General features: G+C 44.0%; 1 protein-coding gene across 1 annotated transcript in view; it reads right to left on the bottom strand.

Moving 5' to 3' along the window:
- The window catches only part of LOC143775768 (uncharacterized), a 53213-nt gene that overhangs the window by 20147 nt on the left and 8916 nt on the right, over positions 1-24150 (bottom strand). The gene's annotated exons all lie outside the window — the stretch shown is intronic.

The raw sequence follows: 24150 nt of genomic DNA, 5'->3' as shown, positions 1-24150 counted from the left end.
CTGATTAACAGCACTGGCAGATTCTCACATGGTCCAAAATCGCAATGGAATCTGATCAATTTCTATGAAGAGGTAAGTTCCGGACTGGACCAAGGGAACCCAGTGGACGTACTGTATATGGACTTTTCAAAAGCTTTTGATACGGTGCCACACAAAAGATTGGTACATAAAATGAAAATAATGGGGATAGGGGAAAATATGTGTAAGTGGGTTACGAGCTGGCTCAGGGACAGGAAACAAAGGGTGGTTATTAATGGAGCACACTCGGACTGGGTCGCGGTTAGCAGTGGGGTACCACAGGGGTCAGTATTGGGCCCTTTTCTTTTTAACATAATTATTAATGACCTTGTAGGGGGCATTCAGAGCAGAATTTCAAGATTTGCAGATGACACTAAACTCTGCAGGGTAATCAATACAGAGGAGGACAATTTTATATTACAGGATGATTTATGTAAACTAAAAGCTTGGGCTGATAAATGGCAAATGAGCTTTAATGGGTATAAATGTAAGGTCATGCACTTGGGTGGAAGTAATAAGATGTATAATTATGTGCTTAATTCTAAAAATCTGGGCAAAACCGTCAATGAAAAAGACCTGGGTGTATGGGTGGATGACAAACTCACATTTAGTGGCCAGTGTCAGACAGCTGCTTCAAAAGGCAAATGAAATAATGGGATGCATTACCAGAGGCATAGATGCTCATGAGGAGAACATAATTTTACCTCTATACAAGTTACTAGTTCGACCACACTTAGAATACTGTGTACAGTTCTGGTCTCCAGTGTATAAGAAAGACATAGCTGAACCAGAGCGGGTGCAGAGAAGAGCGACCAAGGTTATTAGAGGACTGGGGGGTCTGCAATACCAAGATAGATTATTACACTTGGGGCTATTTTGTTTTGAAAAACGAAGACTAATGGGTGATCTCATTTTAATGTATAAATATATGAGGGGACAATACAAAGACCTTTCTGATGATCTTTTTATTCACAGACCTGAGACGGGGACAAGGGGGCATCCTCTACGTCTGGAGGAAAGAAGGTTTAAGCATAATAACAGATGCGGATTCTTTACTGTAAGAGCAGTGAGACTATGGAACTCTCTGCCGTATGATGTTGTAATGAGTGATTCATTACTTAAATTTAAGAGGGGACTGGATGCCTTTCTTGAAAAGTATAATGTTACAGGTTATATATACTAGATTCCTTGTTAGGGTGTTGATCCAGGGAACTAGTCTGATGTGGAGTCGGGAAGGAATTTTTTTCCCCAAAGTGGAGCTTACTCTTTGCCTTCCTCTGGATCAACATGTTAGGTTAGGCTATGGGTTGAATTAGATGGACTTAAAGTCTTCCTTCAACCTTAATAACTATGTTATGTTATGCAAGGTAATTCAATGACAATCCTGAAGTGTTGTGCACATCAGTAAATTTCTGTGCTTTGCATATTTGCAGTGTTTTTTTCTGCAGCATGTCAATTCTTTATGCGTTTCTGCAGCATTTCTGCAACCGTTGACTTCAATTGAGTCAGTCAAATCCACAGCAAAAACGCAGGTATAAAAATATTTGCGGATTTGCTGAGTTTTTGCAATGCGTTTTACCATCTTTCTATGGTGTTTCCCATGCTGTCATCTGTGTGACAGCGTGGGAAACACCGTCAGGGTGGTTCTTATCGGCGGTAACGCTACCGCCGGTAAGACAGTCGGTGAGAGCGCTGCGGGATCATGCTGTATGATGTTAGAGTGACCCCGCAGCTGTGACTGCGACCTGCGGTATCGCTACTGCAGACTTCAGTCAGAGCGCTGTGGGGTCATGCTGGCAGATGTCAGCGTAATCCCGCAGCTGACTGACCCGCAGCGGTGACCTGCAATAATAAGCTGGCGTGTGTGGAGACTGCTGCTCCCACTGTGCTATGTCTGCTGTCACTGATAACAGTGACAGACAGCAGGTGCCGCTGATGGGAGAGTAGTATCATCTCCCGGCACCTGTGCTCACAGTCTAAAAAAAAAAAAAAAAAAAAAGTTAAATTATATACATACTCATATAAAAATACAAAAACCATTATACTCACTAACACCCAATCCCCTATGCCATAGTCTAATAGAAATAATGTAAACTAATAAAGCAACATATATTCACATGTCCGTATAGAACTGCTCTACCCGGCCGCCGGCGATACACTGACAGGAGGTAACCGCTCCCGCAGTATGTCACTGAGCTGCCGTGAGAGTTCACTAGAGTTTATCAGCTCCGATGCTCTCACTTACGGTACTGCTGCGTGAGAACTTTCCCACGCAGAATTAGTGCCCTAAGGGAGATCACCGGAGCTGATCAGCTGATGAACTCAGGTGAACTCTCTCATGGGAGATCAGTGATTCACTGCGGAAGCGATTACCTCCTGTCAGTGTATCACCGGCTGTCTTTGAGAGCAGTCACATTACTGATTTGACTGCTCTCAAAGTGATCAGGATCGTCATGGGACATTATGGATTACCTTCTCGGCGGACAGGTGAGGAATATTTGTGGTTTATTATTTTATTTTTGTTGCAGATGTTGGCTTCGGTGGATTAGGCATTTGGGGAGTATGGTTTAACTAAGATTCATTAAAGGAGTCAGTGTCATTATTTCAAATAAAGGACTTTATTTTGGGTGTTTTTATACAATTGTATGCCCCCTGTGGCACGCGTACCATAGGTTCGCCATCACTGCTCTAGGGATTGGAATCGTAGCCTCATTCTCGTTTCTGGGGTCATTACAAAAAGAAGGTAGAATGATCTCTTGAGACCTGTGAAAGGATGAGGACACCTTAGGGAGAAAGAGTGGTTATCAGACCAAACCCAGCCTATCAGAGAGAATATTGGTAAATGGTTGGTAATTCCTTCTAGCTGAGGTAATGGCCACCAGTAGGATAGTTTTATAGGTAAGAATTTTAGGCTGTACATCCATCCACTAAAGGCTAAAATGGGGATCCAGTTAGGGCGTCTAAGACTATAAAATGTCCAATGGTGGAACCTGAGACAGAGCTACCAGCCTAGACCTGCTCACTGACCATATGAACCTCACTACCTATGGGTGGTCAGCAGTTTTTTGATCAAACAGGATGCCCAAAGCTGATATCTATACCTTAAAAAAGTATTAACGGACAGCCTTAGCTTCGGTCCTTTCTATAAGAATGCTAAGATCTTAGCCCATGGTACTGGGTTACTCACAAAGGCATTTATCTGAGCAAATTAAAAAAAAACTCTTCCAGACCCTTGCATAAATGTTAGTTATTACATTATTTCTACACCCCATAAGGGTAGAAATTAAGATTTTTGAAAAACCCCTTTGACTCCAGAAGCTGCCGCTCAAACACTATGCTGTTAGATGGAAATTCCTTACCCCAGGGCAAAAGACTGAACACTGGGACAGGAGGTTCCTAAGTACCGGGAGAACCCATGGATCCCCCACTGCCATCAGTCTTCACCAAGTGAACCATGTTCTTTGGGGCCAAAAGGGTGCTATCAGGATCACCTTGGGTTGGTCTGACCAAATCTTCCTTAGAACTAACGGAATCAGTGAGACTGATGGAAAGGAATACACTATCTCCTGTGTCCATTTGTGGACCAAAGTATTCACCCCAAAGGGGGATTCCCGTGGATCTACAGAAAAAATGTGCCACCTTCCTGTTGATCTTGAATGCAAAAAGGTCTAAATGAGGCTGGCCCCATGGTACTACTGTCTTATAAAATATTGCCAGGTTCAGTAACTGACATAGCTGGTAACGGCTTAGATAGTCTACTTTGATGTTGTCTTTTCCTTTTAGATAATCTGCTTATTTAGATAGGAGATTCTCTTCTGCCACCACTGTAAGTTTACCTGTTTCGGCCACCAGAGATCTGTAATTTGTTTATAATAAAAAACTGATGTCCGGTTTTCTGAAAGGATCTTTACATTTTGTTATTTTTTAGACCAGGTAATGCTTGTACAAGAGCCAACCCGACAGCTGTCAGTTCCTTCAGATTAGAGGAAGTTGGTCTCAGAGCCAGTGACAACTGCCCCTGAAAAGCTGTTTTCCAATTAATCAACCTACTCGAAGGGAGTTGCATCCGTGGTGATAACAGACAGATTCCAAATCTCCCAGGGAACGCCATGTAACAGATTCTCCTAACAGAGCCACCAAACCAAGAACTCCAGAGTTGTTTTGACACCCGTATTCTCTTGTCTAGGTGTCTCTTGCATCTCTTTTCTGTCTCCAGAACTTCCCAATGGAGCGTTCTGAAATGTGCTTGTGCCCATGACACTGCCAGAATGCATAAGGACAGGGACCTCAGGATTGACATGGTTTTCCTCAGTGATACTATTGGATTCCTGATCAGACTAGAAACCAACAAAGTTACCGTATATACTCATGTACAAGCCGACCCGAGTATAAACCGAGGCACCTACCATATATACTCGAGTATAAGCCGAGCCGAGTATAAGCCGACCCCCCTAATTTTGCCACAAAAAACTGGGAAAACTTATTGACTCGAGTATAAGCCTAGGATGGAAAATGCAGCAGCTACCGGTGAATTTCAAAAATAAAAATAGATGCTCCATACCGTTCATTATGGCCCCATAGCTGTGCCATATAGTGCTCTGCACCGTTCATTATTGCCCCATAGCTGTACCATAGAAAGCTGTGCCATATAGTGCTCTGCACCGTTCATTATTTCCCCATAGCTGTGCCATATAGTGCTCTGCACCGTTCATTATTTCCCCATAGCTGTGCCATATAGTGCTCTGCACCGTTCATTATGTCCCCATAGCTGTGCCATAGAGTGCTCTGCACCGTTTATTATTGCCCCATAGCTGTGCCATAGAGTGCTCTGCACTGTTCATAATTGCCCCATAGCTGTGCCATATAGTGCTCTGCACCGTTCATAATTGCCCCATAGCTGTGCCATATAGTGCTCTGCACCGTTCATTATTTCCCCATAGCTGTGCCATATAGTGCTCTGCACCGTTCATTATTTCCCCATAGCTGTGCCAGAGTGCTCTGCACCGTTCATTATTTCCCCATAGCTGTGCCAGAGTGCTCTGCACCGTTCATTATTTCCCCATAGCTGTGCCATAGAGTGCTCTGCACCGTTTATTATTGCCCCATAGCTGTACCATATAGTGCTCTGCACCGTTCATAATTGCCCCATAGCTGTGCCATATAGTGCTCTGCACCGTTCATTATTGCCCCCATAGCTGTGCCATATAGTGCTCTGCACCGTTCATTATTGCCCCCATAGCTGTGCCATATAGTGCTCTGCACCGTTCATTATTGCCCCATAGCTGTGCCATATGGTGCTCTGCACCGTTCATTATTGCCCCATAGGATGTGCCATAGAAAGCTGTGCCATATAGTGCTCTGCACCGTTCATTATTGCCCCCATAGCTGTACCATATAGTGCTCTGCACCGTTCATTATTGCCCCCATAGCTGTGCCATATAGTGCTCTGCACCGTTCATTATTGCCCCATAGCTGTGCCATATGGTGCTCTGCACCGTTCATTATTGCCCCATAGGATGTGCCATAGAAAGCTGTGCCATATAGTGCTCTGCACCGTTCATTATTGCCCCATAGCTGTGCCATATAGTGCTCTGCACCGTTCATTATTGCCCCATAGCTGTGCCATATAGTGCTCTGCACCGTTCAGAATTGCCCCATAGCTGTGCCATATAGTGCTCTGCACCGTTCATTATTGCCCCATAGCTGTGCCATATAGTGCTCTGCACCGTTCAGAATTGCCCCATAGCTGTGCCATATAGTGCTCTGCGCCGTTCATTATTTCCCCATAGCTGTGCCATATAGTGCTCTGCGCCGTTCATTATTTCCCCATAGCTGTGCCATATAGTGCTCTGCACCGTTCATTATTTCCCCATAGCTGTGCGATAGAGTGCTCTGCACCGTTCATTATTTCCCCATAGCTGTGCCATAGAGTGCTCTGCACCGTTCATTATTTCCCCATAGCTGTGCCATAGAGTGCTCTGCACCGTTTATTATTGCCCCATAGCTGTACCATATAGTGCTCTGCACCGTTCATAATTGCCCCATAGCTGTGCCATATAGTGCTCTGCACCGTTCATTATTGCCCCATAGGATGTGCCATAGAAAGCTGTGCCATATAGTGCTCTGCACCGTTCATTATTGCCCCCATAGCTGTACCATATAGTGCTCTGCACCGTTCATTATTGCCCCCATAGCTGTGCCATATAGTGCTCTGCACCGTTCATTATTGCCCCATAGCTGTGCCATATGGTGCTCTGCACCGTTCATTATTGCCCCATAGGATGTGCCATATAGTGCTCTGCACCGTTCATTATTGCCCCATAGCTGTGCCATATAGTGCTCTGCACCGTTCATTATTGCCCCATAGCTGTGCCATATAGTGCTCTGCACCGTTCATTATTGCCCCATAGCTGTGCCATATAGTGCTCTGCACCGTTCAGAATTGCCCCATAGCTGTGCCATATAGTGCTCTGCACCGTTCAGAATTGCCCCATAGCTGTGCCATATAGTGCTCTGCACCGTTCAGAATTGCCCCATAGCTGTACCATAGAAAGCTGTGCCATATAGTGCTCTGCACCGTTCATTATTGCCCCATAGCTGTGCCATATGGTGCTCTGCACCGTTCATTATTGCCCCATAGGATGTGCCATAGAAAGCTGTGCCATATAGTGCTCTACACCGTTCATTATTGCCCCATAGCTGTGCCATATAGTGCTCTGCACCGTTCATTATTGCCCCATAGCTGTGCCATATAGTGCTCTGCACCGTTCATTATTGCCCCATAGCTGTGCCATATAGTGCTCTGCACCGTTCAGAATTGCCCCATAGCTGTGCCATATAGTGCTCTGCACCGTTCATTATTGCCCCATAGCTGTGCCATATAGTGCTCTGCACCGTTCATTATTGCCCCATAGCTGTGCCATATAGTGCTCTGCACCGTTCAGAATTGCCCCATAGCTGTGCCATATAGTGCTCTGCACCGTTCATTATTGCCCCATAGCTGTGCCATATAGTGCTCTGCACCGTTCATTATTGGCCCATAGCTGTGCCATATAGTGCTCTGCACCGTTCAGAATTGCCCCATAGCTGTGCCATAGAAAGCTGTGCCATTGCTGCTGCTGCTGCAATAAAAATAATAAAACACATACTCACCTCTCTTGCTTGCAGCTCCTCAGCGTCCCGTCTCGGCGTCTCTCCACACTGACTGATCAGGCAGAGGGCGGTGTGCACACTATATGCGTCATCGCCCCCTCTGACCTGCACAGTCAGTGCGGAGAGAGAGACGCCGGGAAGACGGAGCGGCGCCCAGCGTGTGGAACGCGGACAGGTGAATATGACATACTTACCTGCTCCCGGCGTCCCGCTCCTTCCCCCGGACAGCTGGTCTTCGGTGCCGCAGCCTCTTCCTCTGTCAGCGGTCACCGGCATCGCTGATTAGAGAAATGAATAGGCGGCTCCGCCCCTATGGGAGTGGAGTCCATAGTCATTTCTCTAATGAGCGGTCCCACGTGACCGCTGAACAGGGGAAGAGCTGCGGCACCGAAGACCGTGGGACGGGCAGGGGGAGCGCCAGGAGCCCCGGAAGCAGGTAAGTATGCCTCAGCGCCCTCTCCCCCTCACCCGCCGACCCTGCCGCCGACCGTGACTCGAGTATAAGCCGAGAGGGGCACTTTCAGCCCAAAAATTTGGGCTGAAAATCTCGGCTTATACTCGAGTATATACGGTAATTTTGCTACAAAAAACTGGGAAAACTTATTGACTCAAGTATAAGCCAGGTATGCATTATTCCCTCATCCCTATGCTGGTCTGCATGGCTCCTTATCCCTATCCTGGTCTGCATGGTTCCTCATCCCCATCCTTGTATACATGGTTCCGGATCCCCATCCTTGTATGCATGGTTCCTCATTCCCATCCTTGTATGCATGGTTCCTCATCCCCATTCTTGTATGCATGGCCCCCTTATCCCTATCCTGGTATGCATGGCTACTCATCCCTATCCTGGTATGCATGGTTCCTTATTCCTATCCTGGTATGCATGGTTCCTTATCCCTATCCTTGTATGAATGGCCCCCACAATAAAAGAATAAAAAAGAAAGAAAAAATAAACAACATCCTACTTGCCTTCCCTGCGCGCCCTCGCTGCATCTTGTTTCAGTGCCAGCAGCGTCCGGGCGGTCACGCGTCCCCGCTCGTTTAGGTAATGAATATTCACTCCACTCCATGCCTCTGGGAGTGGAGAGAGGTGACTATTCATAACTCTTAAGTAGCGCGCACCCGTGATAGCTGGGCAGCTGTTGGAAACCGGCGGCTGCGACTGACACTTTGCGCACTATAAGGCTGGGGTCACACATGCGTGTTTTACGTACGTAAGAGCGCAAAAACTACGTACGTAAAACTCGCATTACATACGGCACAATGCTTCTCAATGGGGCTGCTCCTATTAGCCGTATATTACGGTTCAGTATTATACGGCGTTCTACGGCCGTACAAAATCGCAGCATGCTGCGTTTGTCAGCGTATTGCGCAAATAATACGCCAATGAAAGTCTATGGGGGCGAGAAAAATACGGATTCCACACGGACCAGCAGTGTGACTTGCGAGAAATACGCAGCGGTGTTAGTGAAAAGTCGGTAATTCAATTGCCGGCTTTTCATTTCTCCTTCACAAACCCGACAGGATATGAGACATGGTTTACATACAGTAAACCATCTCATATCCCCTTTTTTTTTGCATATTCCACACTACTAATGTTAGTAGTGTGTATGTGCAAAATTTCAGCGCTGTAGCTGCTGAAATAAAGGGTTAAATGGCGGAAAAAATTGGCGTGGGCTCCCGCGCACCGCGACTCAATGTAAGTACAGATCTAGCTTTCCTTTCAGCACCCGGGGATTACAGACACGAGCGAGTGGTTTATCGCAGCTGTGCCTGTAATATTAGTTAACCCCTTCAGATGGATTACTTCGTGGGACGTGATCTGACATCAGATGGTATGTATCTTGTGTGTTTATTATTTTGCCAAGCGAGGGCCTGGAAATGGATTGCGAGAACAATAAATTATTACAACAACCGCTGTGTTTATTTCATTAAAATCCTTTTTAATCATGTGTGTGTGTGTTTTTTAACACTTTCCAAAAATTGGATTAATAATGGATAGGTGTCATAATTGACGCCTCTCCATTATTAATCTGGCTTAATGTCACCTTACAATAGCAAGGTGGCATTAACCCTTCATTACCCCATAGCCCACCGCTACAAAGAGTGGGAAGAGAGTGGCCAAGTGCCAGAATAGGCGCATCTTCCAGATGTGCCTTTTCTGGGGTGGCTGGGGGCAGATGTTTGTAGCCAGGGGGGGCCAATAACCATGGACCCTCTCCTGGCTATTAATATCTGCCCTCAGTCACTGGCTTTACCGCTCTGGCAGAGAAAATTGCGCGGGAGCCCACGCCAATTTTTTCCGCCATTTAACCCTTTATTTCAGCAGCTACAGCGCTGAAATTTTGCACATACACACTACTAACGTTAGTAGTGTGGAATATGCAAAAAAAAAGGGGATATGAGATGGTTTACTGTATGTAAACCATGTGTCATATCCTGTAGGGTTTGTGCAGGAGAAATGAAAAGCCGGCAATTGAATTACCGGCTGTTCACAGATATCGCGCTGAATGAAATCTAAATACAGAATATATATGTGTCTCAATGATATATACAGTATATATATATATATATATATATATATATATATATATATATATATATATATATATATATATATATATATATATATATATATATATATATGTTTTCCCTAACATTTGAGCACATAAATCCATTAGATGTCGGTTTTGCAAGCCTGCGCGAAAATCTCGCAGTACGGATGCCATACGGATTACATACGGAGGATGCCATGCGCAAAATACGCTGACACACCCTGACTACGGATCACTATTTTGGGAACATTTCTCCGTATTACGGCCGTAGTACGGACGTATAATACGTGGCGTATTGCCTTACGCCATGTGTGACTCCAGCCTAAGAGAAATGAATATTCACTGCCAATGCAGTGAATATTTATTTCTTTTAGGCAGCGGGCTCAGAAGTTAGCCGAAGCTGCCGGCTCCAGCCTCCTGGGACCCGCTGCTCCCCCTTCTGGGACAATGACTCGAGTATAAGCCAAGTGGGGCGTTTTCAGCACAAATAAATGTGCTGAAAAACTCGGCTTATACAGTATCTTGTCTACTTTCCCCCCTGGGAGAAAATACTTTTTTACATGAATCTAGCAGAATTCCCAGAAAGTCTTGTACTCTGCTCCGGAATAACTTTTGATTTCCTTGCATTTAACAACCATCCCAGGGAAGTTAGGACCCTGGTCAGGTGATCTACCACCTGACTGTAGTTTAGTCTTGTTTTCCCCACTATCAGGAAGTCATCTAAATATCCCCTTCTGTACCAAGTACAAGACTTCCTGCTCTATGGCCTGTTCTGCTTTTGAGGTGTGGATTTTTTTAACCAAGAATCTTTCTGTCGGCTGGGAGCTGAATTCTAGCATTAAACCCAGCTCTAGGGTCTTCGACATCCATCTTATTGCTTTTGTTTTCTTTTTTTAATTTCTACCCAGGCAGGAAGAAACCTTTTTAACTTTCCACCTACCTGGGACATGGCGTCATTGGTTTTGAGGTCTTTTTGGGGTATCAAAGGCAAAAGAGCATAATTAACCCCTTCATGACCTTGGGATTTTTCGTTTTTCCGTGTTCGTTTTTCACTCCCCTCCTTCCCAGAGCCATAACTTTTTTATTTTTCCGTCAATTTGGCCATGTGAGGGCTTATTTTTTGCGGGACGAGTTGTACTTTTGAACGACATCATTGGTTTTAGCATGTCATGTAACTAGAAAACGGGAAAAAAATTCCAAGTGCGGTGAAATTGCAAAAAAAAGTGCAGTCCCACACTTGTTTTTTGCTTGGCTTTTTTGCTAGGTTCACTAAATGCTAAAACTGACCTGCCATTATGATTCTCCAGGTCAGTACGAGTTCATAGACACCTAACATGACTAGGTTATTTTTTACCTAAGTGGTGAAAAAAAATTCCAAACTTTGCTAACAGAAAAAAAAAAATTGTGCCATTTTCCGATACTCGTAGCGTCTCCATTTTTCATGATCTGGGGTCGGTTGAGGGCTTATTTTTTTGTGTGCCGAGCTGCCGTTTTTAATGATAGCATTTTGGTGCAGATACGTTCTTTTGATCGCCCGTTATTGCATTTTAATGCAATGTCGCGCCGACCAAAAAAAAACGTAATTCTGGCGTTTCGAATTTTTTTCTCGCTACGCTGTTTAGCGATTAGGTTAATGCTTTTTTTTATTGATAGATCGGGCGATTCTGAACGCGGTGATACCAAATATGTGTAGGTTTGATTATTTTTTTTTAATTGATTTATTTTGATTGGGGCGAAAGGGGGGTGATTTTTTTTTTTTTTTCACTTTTGCCATGCTTCAATAGCCTCCATGGGAGGCTAGAAGCAGGTACATCACGATCGCCTCTGCTACATAGCAGCGATCTGCTGTTCGCTGCTATGCAGCAGAAAATCAGGTGTGCTGTGAGCACCGACCACAGGGTGCCGGGGATCTGTAACCATAGAGGTCTCAAGGACCTCTATGGTTACCATTCTGAAGCATCGCCGACCTCTGATCATGTGACGGGGTCGGCGATGCCGTCCTTTCCGGCCGCCCGGCCGGATGCGGTAGTTAAATGCCGCTGTCTGCGTTTGACAGCGGCATTTAACTAGTTAATAGGCGCGGGCAGATCGCGATTCTGCCCGCGCCTATTGCGGGCACATGTCAGCTGTTCAAAACAGCTGACATGTCCTGGCTTTGATGCGGGCTCACCGCCGGAGCCCGCATCAAAGAGGGGCTTCTGACCTCGGACGTACTATCCCGTCCGAGGTCAGAAAGCCTTTCCCCTTCATTGGGCCCTTCGATCTTGGGTGCCTGGTCCTTGTAAACGCAAACTTCCTTCTTCCAGAACAACGAAAGAAGGACCTCTTCTAAAAGGAATTAGTGGGGAATTCATTCTCGACATCTGCCGCCTTCTCCAGTATCTCAAAAGAAAATAAATTCTCCTTTGCATGGAATAACGCAAAATTTACTTTTTACTGAAGATCTTCAGCCCATTTCTTTAACCAAAGAGCCCGGCGAGCAGAGTTAGATAAAGAGCACGAGTGGACCATAAATCTTATTGCGTCCCCGGAGACGTCCGCTAGAAAATCATCCGCTTTTGAATAGTTGGAAAACTGGCTAAAATCTGATCCTGTGGGCACTTATCTTTTATCTGAGAATGCAGTTGACCTAACCATATAATCAGGGATCTTGCTGTGCATGTTGCAGTGACATTTGGCTTAAATGCTTCAGACCCCAGACTCCGGCCCTTTTTAGGAATCTTTCTGCCTTGTTCCTTGTTAGGTAAGGGGTCTTTTAGGAGCGCTGAGTCATCTAAAAGTCAAGACCGATTTTAAGGACACATTTCAAATGTCTTTTTGGGGCCTTTACCCAACACTCAGAAACATCTGCTTCAAAAGGGGTATTTTCTTTTAACTCCTTTGGGAATAAAACCGCTTATCTGGCTTCTTCAATTCCTTCTTTATCAGGGAAGATACGTTCTTATGTAATGGGAAACATTTCTGTTTCCTCACCTCCAACGTCACCCAAACATCATGGTATGGTTTTGGACTCTTTAATGTCCTCAAAATTCATTGTGGCCCTAACCACCTTGTAAACTTGTGTTCTCGGCCAGGAAACAAGGATGGCCTTCGTTATTGTCTGAGAAGGATGAAGATGAAGCATCCAAATAAAACACATCTTCCAAGTCCTCGTCCGAGGTTGTATCCAACTTCTCAGCAGGAACATAAGTGGACCTATTGTTACTGTAAGTCCCTTTAGCGAATTCCTGACCTCCGTTTTTACAATAGCATTCAAGTTATTCATAAGAGACAAGGATACCTCTACCATTGTCTTTTCTATGCAAAGCTGACAACTTTTTCTTATAGGACGGCAACAATTTAACTCTACAAAGCGAGCATTCTTTTATTCTTCGCCTTACTTAGTGCTTTTCTAGGCTTGTCCCACAATAAACCGTATTCACGGGGTACAGCATTAGTGTAAAGGTAAAAAGGGGGAATTTAACTCACCCACCCCAGCAGGAGTAAACTACCATACACGGAAAGGCTGCTTCTTTTGCGGTATTTTTAGCCTGGTTCTCTTCCTCCATTCTGACAATCCACTGGTGCAGCCAAGAACGGTAGGGGAAGAGCACCATTTATAATATGAGGTGCCATTTTCAAAATTTCTGCCTGTGTGGCACCCGCGCCCCCGGAAATTATGTCAGACGCCGGTCACTTTCCTTTGTGCGCATGTGTGTGCAACATATGGCACCCCCTCACACCCAGACGATCCACCAGAAACTCTGGCAACTGCTTCAGCCTCATGCACCAGAACAGGTGAAAGGAAAAATTAAATGGTGCACTCAGTCTGACGCTCTGGGGAAACTGGTATCCAAAATCATTGGTATCTCCATGGAATGTAGGTCACCCTCCAAGGACAGGAAACCACTGAAGCAGAATGAAAGGCTCCGCTTTGTAAATCTGTACGTTTCCTGTCCTTGGGGTAGATCCTCTCTCTCTCGAACAATGCTGTCGTGGGGATAAAAAAAATGCAGACATGAATTTTTATATAAAGAATACAGTTTAGAATACAAATAATGGATACCATATGGAGAAAGTGGACAGCTAATTATGAATTAAACTGGCTCAGGCTACTGCTGGCAAAGGAGGTTGCCATTTTTGAGCTTGGAAATAAAAATGGAAGGTTGTTGGCTTACTTGGCTCATGTTGAGCGGCCTCCTGTGCAAACAAAAAGACTGGCACCATTTAAATATGCATACCTCAGGCAAATCAGATGGAACTATATACACCTAAAAGAGAGCGCCTCATATACCAATTTCAAAAACCAAAACAAGAGGAGGAACTAAAATACCTCCACATCATAATATACACCAATAGAGAGACAAATTGGAGGAGTAGTTTCCAATATATATTATTTATTAGTTAAAATACCCACAATACAAAAATTCATTAAATTTCTAATATACACTAAAGAGTACAACTCAGATGGAAAAGACCATCTGTGGATAAATATCAGCAGAAACAGAGAATAACGGGAGCAGAACACCAGACCTGACAGACCTGGGTGCAGTGTCCAATGTGCTGTATAATGAACCAGCTGAAAAATATAAATGCCTGAAATAGTCTATGTATATAATTTCATAGGACACAGAGGCAGTCTGTAATATAATACTGCCATCTATCCTGCATCTATATTGCACTTGCCCTGAAGCCTAAAAGACCTGTTGGGCCTCTAGTCTGACCTTGACCATATCATCAATACAAATAGAAGGGCAATAGTATATGCGATATACCTGTGGTCATGTTGGTCCAATGATCTGCCCCGCACTAATGCACCTCGACGCGCGTTTCTCCACGCCTGTGGCTTCGTCAGGAGGTAAGTAGGCTATAAATGTAATTCCTTATATATACGGTGGACATGATTGTAATCCTCCTCAGCTCTGTGTGGCGCGCCGCCGCCATGTTGCGTCGCTGCCGAGGAGTGAGGCGCTCATGATGCGCGTCACCACGCTACGCGGCGCCGGTCAGCTGACCCGCACCGCGACCATGGCAACGCGTCACCATCCAGAGCGCCCCCCACCTCAGCGCGAAGCAGCGCATGCGCGGTACGCGCTCTGGCTGAGTGAGGAAGGTGAAGTGAATATACTCGTAGTGCACCTAGATTTAGATGCGTTGCCATGGATGGATGGTGACGCGTTGCCATGGTCGCGGTGCGGGTCAGCTGACCGGCGCCGCGTAGCGTGGTGACGCGCATCATGAGCGCCTCACTCCTCGGCAGCGACGCAACATGGCGGCGGCGCGCCACACAGAGCTGAGGAGGATTACAATCATGTCCACCGTATATATAAGGAATTACATTTATAGCCTACTTACCTCCTGACGAAGCCACAGGCGTGGAGAAACGCGCGTCGAGGTGCATTAGTGCGGGGCAGATCATTGGACCAACATGACCACAGGTATATCGCATATACTATTGCCCTTCTATTTGTATTGATGATATGGTCAAGGTCAGACTAGAGGCCCAACAGGTCTTTTAGGCTTCAGGGCAAGTGCAATATAGATGCAGGATAGATGGCAGTATTATATTACAGACTGCCTCTGTGTCCTATGAAATTATATACATAGACTATTTCAGGCATTTATATTTTTCAGCTGGTTCATTATACAGCACATTGGACACTGCACCCAGGTCTGTCAGGTCTGGTGTTCTGCTCCCGTTATTCTCTGTTTCTGCTGATATTTATCCACAGATGGTCTTTTCCATCTGAGTTGTACTCTTTAGTGTATATTAGAAATTTAATGAATTTTTGTATTGTGGGTATTTTAACTAATAAATAATATATATTGGAAACTACTCCTCCAATTTGTCTCTCTATTGGTGTATATTATGATGTGGAGGTATTTTAGTTCCTCCTCTTGTTTTGGTTTTTGAAATTGGTATATGAGGCGCTCTCTTTTAGGTGTATACCTTTACCTTATCTGTGTTTCAGATGCCTCTAATACAGAGTACATGGATTTTAGAAAACGTGATAGAAATTGGATCCCACAATTAGGATCATTATTTGGTAATAAAGTGGACGCGGAAACTGAGAATTGTGACATTAAGGATTTGAAACTTAACATTAAAGATCTACTCAAAAAACGTACGAAATTGTGGTGGAACAAGGTCACTTTGGAAAATTACCTCCAAAAAGACATTGTCCCAAGAGGTCTAAGGATCCAAATATATCCAACATTGGATGACAGTGACCCTACCTTTACCAACAAGTGGGAGGAGACCCTAACCAGGTGTTCACGTACACTTTTGGAACTATTGATTGGCTCCGATCGTAAGGCATTAGAAAGTGTGGAGAGTGAGATAGATACTTTGAAAAATAAAATACAAGCCACCCTATCAGCTGAGGAATGTGCTAAATTTGATAAAGATTTGGAGGGGGACCTCACTAAATGGGAAAAGGATATACAGGCCACTAAAGTCCGAAAATTTCAACGCGATCTACAAGACTACTCATCTAATAGAGTATATAGGTGGCAATACCAAAAGACACATCTCAAACCTATCTCACGCTCCTCATCAATCACGTCATCTATATCGGAGGAACAATGTGGAGACCATTTTTTAGGAAGAAGGGGTGGAGCTACAGAGGCACACAGGGTAGATGCAGCTCCGCACACACCCGCAGCCCCACCCCCTCCAATGCGTACCCGCACGTACCACAAGAGACAACACAGGCGAGGGCGGTAAACATGCAGGTAATTAATCTATCTAGCATTCAATTATCTCATGCACAAATTCGGGTGTTGGAGAAAGGTCTTACCTTTGCACCATCAGCTAGTTTCAACTATTTTACTATGGTGAAGGATTTGGAGCTATTTGCCAGGAAATTAGCCTATAAAAAATATTTTGCTAACCAATTGAAAAATGTTTCTCCTATTGATGTAGAGAAACAGGCTTTGGAGGACTTGGAAACACTGCTTGCTGAACAGACTACGAATGAGGACACGAGGACACCGATACATCTGCATCCCCGATCACAGCATTTCCCCCCCCCAGGTACTTGCTCCAATGTGGATATTTTTCTAAAATTGGTTAAGAAGGATCTTGTTCAAATTCCTGAAAATAGAGGGTCTTATAATCTTACTTTCCAACAGAATAAGGCCATTCAGGAATTACGTAATCTTAAACAAATAGTTATCAAGCCTGCTGATAAGGGGGGAAATGTTGTGATCTGGCCTTGTGTGATGTATGAACGTGAAGCGTTTAAACAACTTCACAATAAGCAGTGTTATAGGAGACTGGATAGCAATCCACTTGACCGATACAAAAGAGAGCTTGATGAGCTTCTACAGAGTGCGTGTCAAGATGGGATCATTACAGGTAGAATGTTGGAGGGGCTAATTACACCGACACCGGTCATTCCAACATTCTACCTAATACCTAAAATACATAAAGACATGACGAACCCGCCGGGCCGCCCTATAGTCTCGGGGATTGGAGGCATCAACGAGAACATTTGCCGCTTTGTTGACTTCTATCTCCAGCGTTGTGTAGAGACCCTGCCTTCATATATACAGGACACCACAGATATCCTTACACGTCTGAACAATGTACAATTAGAGCAGGATATGTTTCTTGTGGTATGTGATGTTGAGTCCTTATATACATCGATATTTCACGACCACGGGATCGCGGCATCGAGGTCCTTCCTGGAGATGACAAATTTGGACAATTCTTTGATTTATTTTATTTTAGACCTTCTCAAATACATTTTGACCCATAATTTTTTTACATTTAAAGACCGATTTTTCCTACAGCTCCAGGGAACAGCGATGGGGGCGACTTGCGCGCCCTCGTACGCTAATTTGTTCCTGGGGCTGTGGGAGAAAGAGGTGGTCTATGAGAAGGGGGACTTCTCTGCCGTGGTCTCGTGGTCCAGATATATAGATGACATATTATTCATATGGCAGGGCTCTGAGACATCGCTGGAGGCATTTATGACAGAATTGAATGATAATCCATTTAATATCAAACTTACCTATAAATATAGTAAAAAGGAGGTGGAATTTCTTGACGTCCTTATCCAAACAGACAATTATGGATATTTGACTACGGATGTGTATCGGAAGAGCACGGCGGTAAATGCTCTCCTTCATGCCTCTTCAGCACACCATCCCCAGACGACCAGGGCGATCCCGGTGGGTCAGTTTCTCCGCATGAAACGCATCTGTTCTGATGAAAACAAATTTCAAAAACAAGCAGGAATCCTTACCAGACAGTTACAACAGCGTGGGTATAACCATAAATATATACGTAAAGGTTATAGGAGAGCCACAGGGACACAAAGAGGACAACTATTAGTAAAAAGGAAAGTACAACATCAATATGACGAATCGATTAGACTAATTACAACGTTCAACTCGAGATGGACCGATATCTTGGATGTTTTGCGAAGGTACTGGTCCATTTTGAGAACAGATGAAGATCTGAGCAAAGTTTTACCTGTAAATCCCTCAGTAACTTGGAGACGCTCCAAAAATCTCAAAGATCTGTTGACTCGAAGTCACTATGTGGCACCACAAAGGTCCTATTTCTCCACAAGGGCAGGGCCAGCTTGGGGGTCTTTTTGTTGCGGTGACTGCTCTGCATGTCAATATATGGAAAGATCATTCACATTTAACAACAGTGACGAAACCAGGACTTACAAAATTACATACCATATTTCCTGTACGACGGATATGGTAATCTATTATGCCTATTGTCCATGTAAATTAATTTACATTGGCATGACAACGAGACAACTTAGGGTTAGGACCCTGGAGCATGCCAAGGACATTAGAAATGCAGCTTCAGCTCATGATCTTTCAATCTTAAAACCGATCCCCAAGCATTTCCGGAGCCACCACAATAGCAATCCAAAAGTACTAAAGGTCAAAGGCATTGATAGGGTACAGTTAGGAATCCGTGGAGGTGACTATAAAAAGGAATTACTTAAAAAGGAGACAAAGTGGATGGTCTGCCTAGACACGGTGGCCCCAAATGGCCTTAATGAGGCATTAAGTTTCAAATCCTTTCTATAAAGGGTAGGCGCGAATTTTAAGATATGTCTTTGTAGTTTAAACATTGCATATGGTGTGTTAGGTTTTAATCATTTCTCTCTTATTTTTAGTATTGTAGTTTAGATCCATATTTCCGCAACATATATAATTTTGGAATAAATCCTTTGGTGGACACCTTTGCAAAGGTGAATGATGGACCTCTGGAAGATCTGATGGACTCTTACAACTTTTTATGGTCGGCCAGCTTACCTACCATCCCATTACAACATCTAATTACCACGACTTGGGCTGTCTGGACATAATGTATAATGCTGTATGTCTTATGAATGTATAATGATACTCAGTTTATTATATGATTGCATAATTTCCAACAATTATAGCATATTGAGTATGTACATATGTTGTCACTATCCATAGTAATGGGGTAGCAACAATATTCACAATATATATAACATGAGGAGACCACTATGGTATGTTAAGATATAGGGCTTTAGCAACTACGGTCGGGTGGATATTTTATACCCGAATCTTATAGTTGGTGCATTGAGAACAGCCCCAGAACAGCATTTATGCAGCACTTTGTCCGGTACTAGTCTAACAGATAGGTCCCCTTCCAATCTTACATAAAATCTAGGTGCACTACGAGTATATTCACTTCACCTTCCTCACTCAGCCAGAGCGCGTACCGCGCATGCGCTGCTTCGCGCTGAGGTGGGGGGCGCTCTGGATGGTGACGCGTTGCCATGGTCGCGGTGCGGGTCAGCTGACCGGCGCCGCGTAGCGTGGTGACGCGCATCATGAGCGCCTCACTCCTCGGCAGCGACGCAACATGGCGGCGGCGCGCCACACAGAGCTGAGGAGGATTACAATCATGTCCACCGTATATATAAGGAATTACATTTATAGCCTACTTACCTCCTGACGAAGCCACAGGCGTGGAGAAACGCGCGTCGAGGTGCATTAGTGCGGGGCAGATCATTGGACCAACATGACCACAGGTATATCGCATATACTATTGCCCTTCTATTTGTATTGATGATATGGTCAAGGTCAGACTAGAGGCCCAACAGGTCTTTTAGGCTTCAGGGCAAGTGCAATATAGATGCAGGATAGATGGCAGTATTATATTACAGACTGCCTCTGTGTCCTATGAAATTATATACATAGACTATTTCAGGCATTTATATTTTTCAGCTGGTTCATTATACAGCACATTGGACACTGCACCCAGGTCTGTCAGGTCTGGTGTTCTGCTCCCGTTATTCTCTGTTTCTGCTGATATTTATCCACAGATGGTCTTTTCCATCTGAGTTGTACTCTTTAGTGTATATTAGAAATTTAATGAATTTTTGTATTGTGGGTATTTTAACTAATAAATAATATATATTGGAAACTACTCCTCCAATTTGTCTCTCTATTGGTGTATAAATCAGATGGAACTGCTTGCAGCTAACCTACACCATGGCTAAAAGGTGCTCCACCCAGGAAAAGAATCTTTACAAATTGGAGCTGAGAAGGAAGAGGTGGCACTCTTTGTCACATAAAATACTTTTATATTCAGACACGTTAAAATATGGAACTTGGGAAGCGTATCCCCATGGATGACGGCTGTTTCATTTCTATGAGGACAGCCCCTTTATAGAGGTTACACCTATTCTACCACATCACAACAACATCATTAAAAACGATTATTAACAAAAACTATTGAACAGTTCAAGTTATAAAAACACTGCCATGCCAATTTAGTCATTAAAACAAGTGGACCTTGGGCTTTTGACTAAATAATCCATTCTGCTTCTCTATGCAAAATCTCAGTTCATACCTTTGGGGTTTTTTTCTATGCAAAAGCAGCCTATTCAAATTTCTTTCCTGATCAGGTAGGAACACCCTCTGAAAACTGCAAACCTGAGAACTTTTGAGTTTGAATTTGAACCTCGCGTATATGCTCAATGAGTCTGGTAGATCCTTTACCAGTGGATATGGATTTATAATGTTCTCTAGATGTCATAAAATGTGGTCTAATGGTTTTACCAATGTAAAATCTTTCACAGGGACAGAAAGTTATGAAGACAACAAATTGGGTTTTAAAAATGAAATGCCTTCCACTCTGATCAAGAAAGACAAGTGCAAGCTGAACCTGGATGGTATCCAGTTAAGTTATAGGTTCATAAGAAACAGCCGCACACAAACTTTGGAATTTTCAAATGCAAAAAAAGGGATAATTTATTGTATTCACCACAGTAGCATAGCGATGTTGAGGTAACGTTTCGGCCCCGTAGAGGGCCTTTGTCAAACCTCACTTGTTGTAGAAATAATAGCGGAAGATATTGCAGTAAGAGACCCCGCAATGAAGAGACAGATAATTTTTTGTAATAGGCAGGCTCCAAAGTAGAGCTATTGGCGTCATGCAGAGTAAGATAAGGTCTGAGAAGGGGGCGCGATCCCAGTCCGAGCTGCGGGTCCGGGGTGTTAGAATCCCTGTGGTGGTCCGGGGATTCACACTCTATATAGGAGGCTATGTGGGGGCTCACACTGTATATTGGAAGCTATGTGGGAGCTCACACTGTATATTGGAGGCTATGTGGGGGCTCACACTGTATATAGGGGGCTCTGTGTGGGCTCATACTGACAATTCTGAAGTGAAATGTGTGATGTGTGGCAAGCTCTGCAGATAGAAGTCATGGCTGCGATCTAGCGGTAATATCGGGCACAGTACTTACACAGTATTCGTCCCCATTAGCATGGTCAGCTGCTGAGGAGCCTCTACAATTCGAGCTCTCCTCTGGCGGTATAAACAAGTATTAGGCTAGTTTCACATTTGCGTTTAAATCCGCAGAGTTTAATCCGCATCCGCAAGTGGTGGAAAAAAACGCATGTAAACGCGTACAAACGCGGCGTTTTTACGCATTTATATGCATTTTTTCCTGTGTTTGCGTTTTTGGTGAGCATGATGCGAAATTTCACAAGAGAAAAATCAAGATAACCAGACACCGCCAATGGGACTACAGAGGGCGTGTATTATGGGATTTCTTTATATAGACCCCTGAACAGCTGTAATCTTCAGATTTTGCTCCTGTATCCTGTGTTATGATGGATCTTCGCATGGAGAGCTTTTATTTCAACCTGGATTTAAGCATCAAGCTGTTTCTTGCCTGTGCTTTTGCTTGGGAGCAAGACAGAAATCGCGAAAGATGGAGGAGACAACGTAAGCGTTTTTGGAGACACCCCATTATCGAACTACGTGAGAGCCGTGGAGCCTATCACACGCTGTATGGCGAGCTTAATGCCAACCCGGAGAAATTCCATGAATATACAAGGATGTCGCAAGACTCGTTCCGGGATTTGCTTGCTAGTGTCCAAGGAGCCATACGGAGACAGGACACCCAGCTCCGTAGAGCGATTCCACCAGAGGAACGTCTGCTGGTTACATTAAGGTACGTTCCAAATCTAAACCAATGACAGTCCAAATTTTGTGTTTTCTGACATGTATGTTTTGGGTATTTTCCTTTCTTTCTTTAGCGTAACCACACCATAAATAGAATAGTTTGTAATTTTTGAGGGGTTTCTTTTTCTTACAGATTTCTGGCAACCGGAGACAGTTTATCATCCCTCCACTTCCAATACCGGCTTGGAATATCCACCCTGTCCGGAATAGTTGCGGACACCTGTCGGGCTTTGTGGAATGCACTCCGGGATGAGTTTATACCCCTACCCACCATCGACATGTGGCTTGAAATTGCGGAAAAATTCTGGAGTGTGTGTGATTTCCCCAACTGTTTAGGAGCGGTGGATGGAAAGCACATCCGCATTATCAAACCTGCCAGAACAGGATCGGAGTATTTCAACTATAAAAAATATTTTTCTGTTGTGCTCATGGCAATAGCTGATGCGAACTGTCGCTTCATCGCCGTGGACATTGGAGCTTTTGGCCATGGCAACGATTCCCAGACTTTCAAGAACTCGGATATGGGCCGCCGTGTGTATGGCAAAAATTTCAATTTTCCCCGCCACAACCTCTCCCCAACACTCAAGGTCCACCGATGCCATTTGTTATGGTTGGGGATGAGGCCTTTCAGATGTGTGAAAACCTACTGAAGCCCTATTCCAGTCGGGACTTGAACCACACTAGAAGGATCTTTAACTACAGACTGACCAGGGCCCGAAGAACAGTAGAGTGTTCCTTTGGCATTCTGGTCTCTAAATGGCGCATTCTTGCATCAGGCATAAATCGAAAAGTGGAAACAGTCGACGAGGTGGTCAAAGCCTGTGTGGTTCTGTACAATTATATAATGGCTAAGGAGCAACCCAACATTGAACTGGATGAACCAGTTGCGCACCCACTGCCCGATTTCCAGCATCACCCGCTGCGGTCAACTGCAGCAGTTGGTCACATGCGGGACCAATTTGCTGCCTTTTTTGATTCAGATATTGGACGTGTGTCATGGCAGGACAATGTTGTGTAAATGTCCTGTTGTAATTCGATTTGTACCAGTAATTTTCTGCAATGATAATATTTCTCATTAATAAACTTTAGTTTTGGTTGTGTTGACCGTGTCTCCTATGTTTTTCCTCTACAAACCAAGGCTGTCCTAAAACTAGCAGTATTTGGTCTGTATTTAAAGTATTTGTAATCCAAAATCAGGAGTGGGTGATAAAGGCAGAGGTGCAAGTTATTATGTTAATATCATAATTTACCTCTAATTGTTCCCTCCTTGTTTTGGCTTACAAATACTGATATAAAACACTGGCCACATACTGCTAGTGTTATGGCAGCCATGTTGCTTTATTGGTAAGCTTGTTGACGTCATTGCGTCCTGATTCTGTTCTGCTGTATCCATTGGACACAGACTGACGAGACAATGACTGTCACACTAAAGAGATCTATACTCATCAAGTCAGGTGTCAGAAATAATGAATTCATGATGCACATATAACAGCTTCATGAATTCACTATTTCTGACACCTGTGCAGGTGAGCATAGATATGCCGTGTGTGATCACCATCGTCCCTTCAATTTGTGTGTAATAGATCATGTACACAGAAGAGAAAATGGAGGTTATACAAGGCAGTTCTCTACTCACCAGGCCAGGTGTCCTAACTAATGAGTTTTTTTACACCTGACCTCTTCAGTAGAGTTCTGCACTGTATGTCCGCCATTTTCTCTTCAGACTGCAACACTAGTCACAGACAAAGCAGAAAGAAGCAGGGTGGATAAAAATCAATGTTTTTTTAAAAAAATCAAAAAAATCGGATTTTTTTTATTTAAATCTGATTTTTTTTATTTAAATCGGATTTTTTTCAATAAACTGCTTTTTGAGGAAAATATTTTACCATCCAAAGGTTCTTCCATCATGAGATAAAGCTGAGTTGTTTAACTCAGTAGAATAAAGGCTGTATATGTGTAACA

Source organism: Ranitomeya variabilis, chromosome 5 (assembly GCF_051348905.1).
Source record: "Ranitomeya variabilis isolate aRanVar5 chromosome 5, aRanVar5.hap1, whole genome shotgun sequence".
NCBI lineage: Eukaryota > Metazoa > Chordata > Amphibia > Anura > Dendrobatidae > Ranitomeya > Ranitomeya variabilis.
The sequence above is the reverse complement of the archived record's forward strand: the minus strand, read 5'-3'. Positions and strand labels throughout refer to the sequence as shown.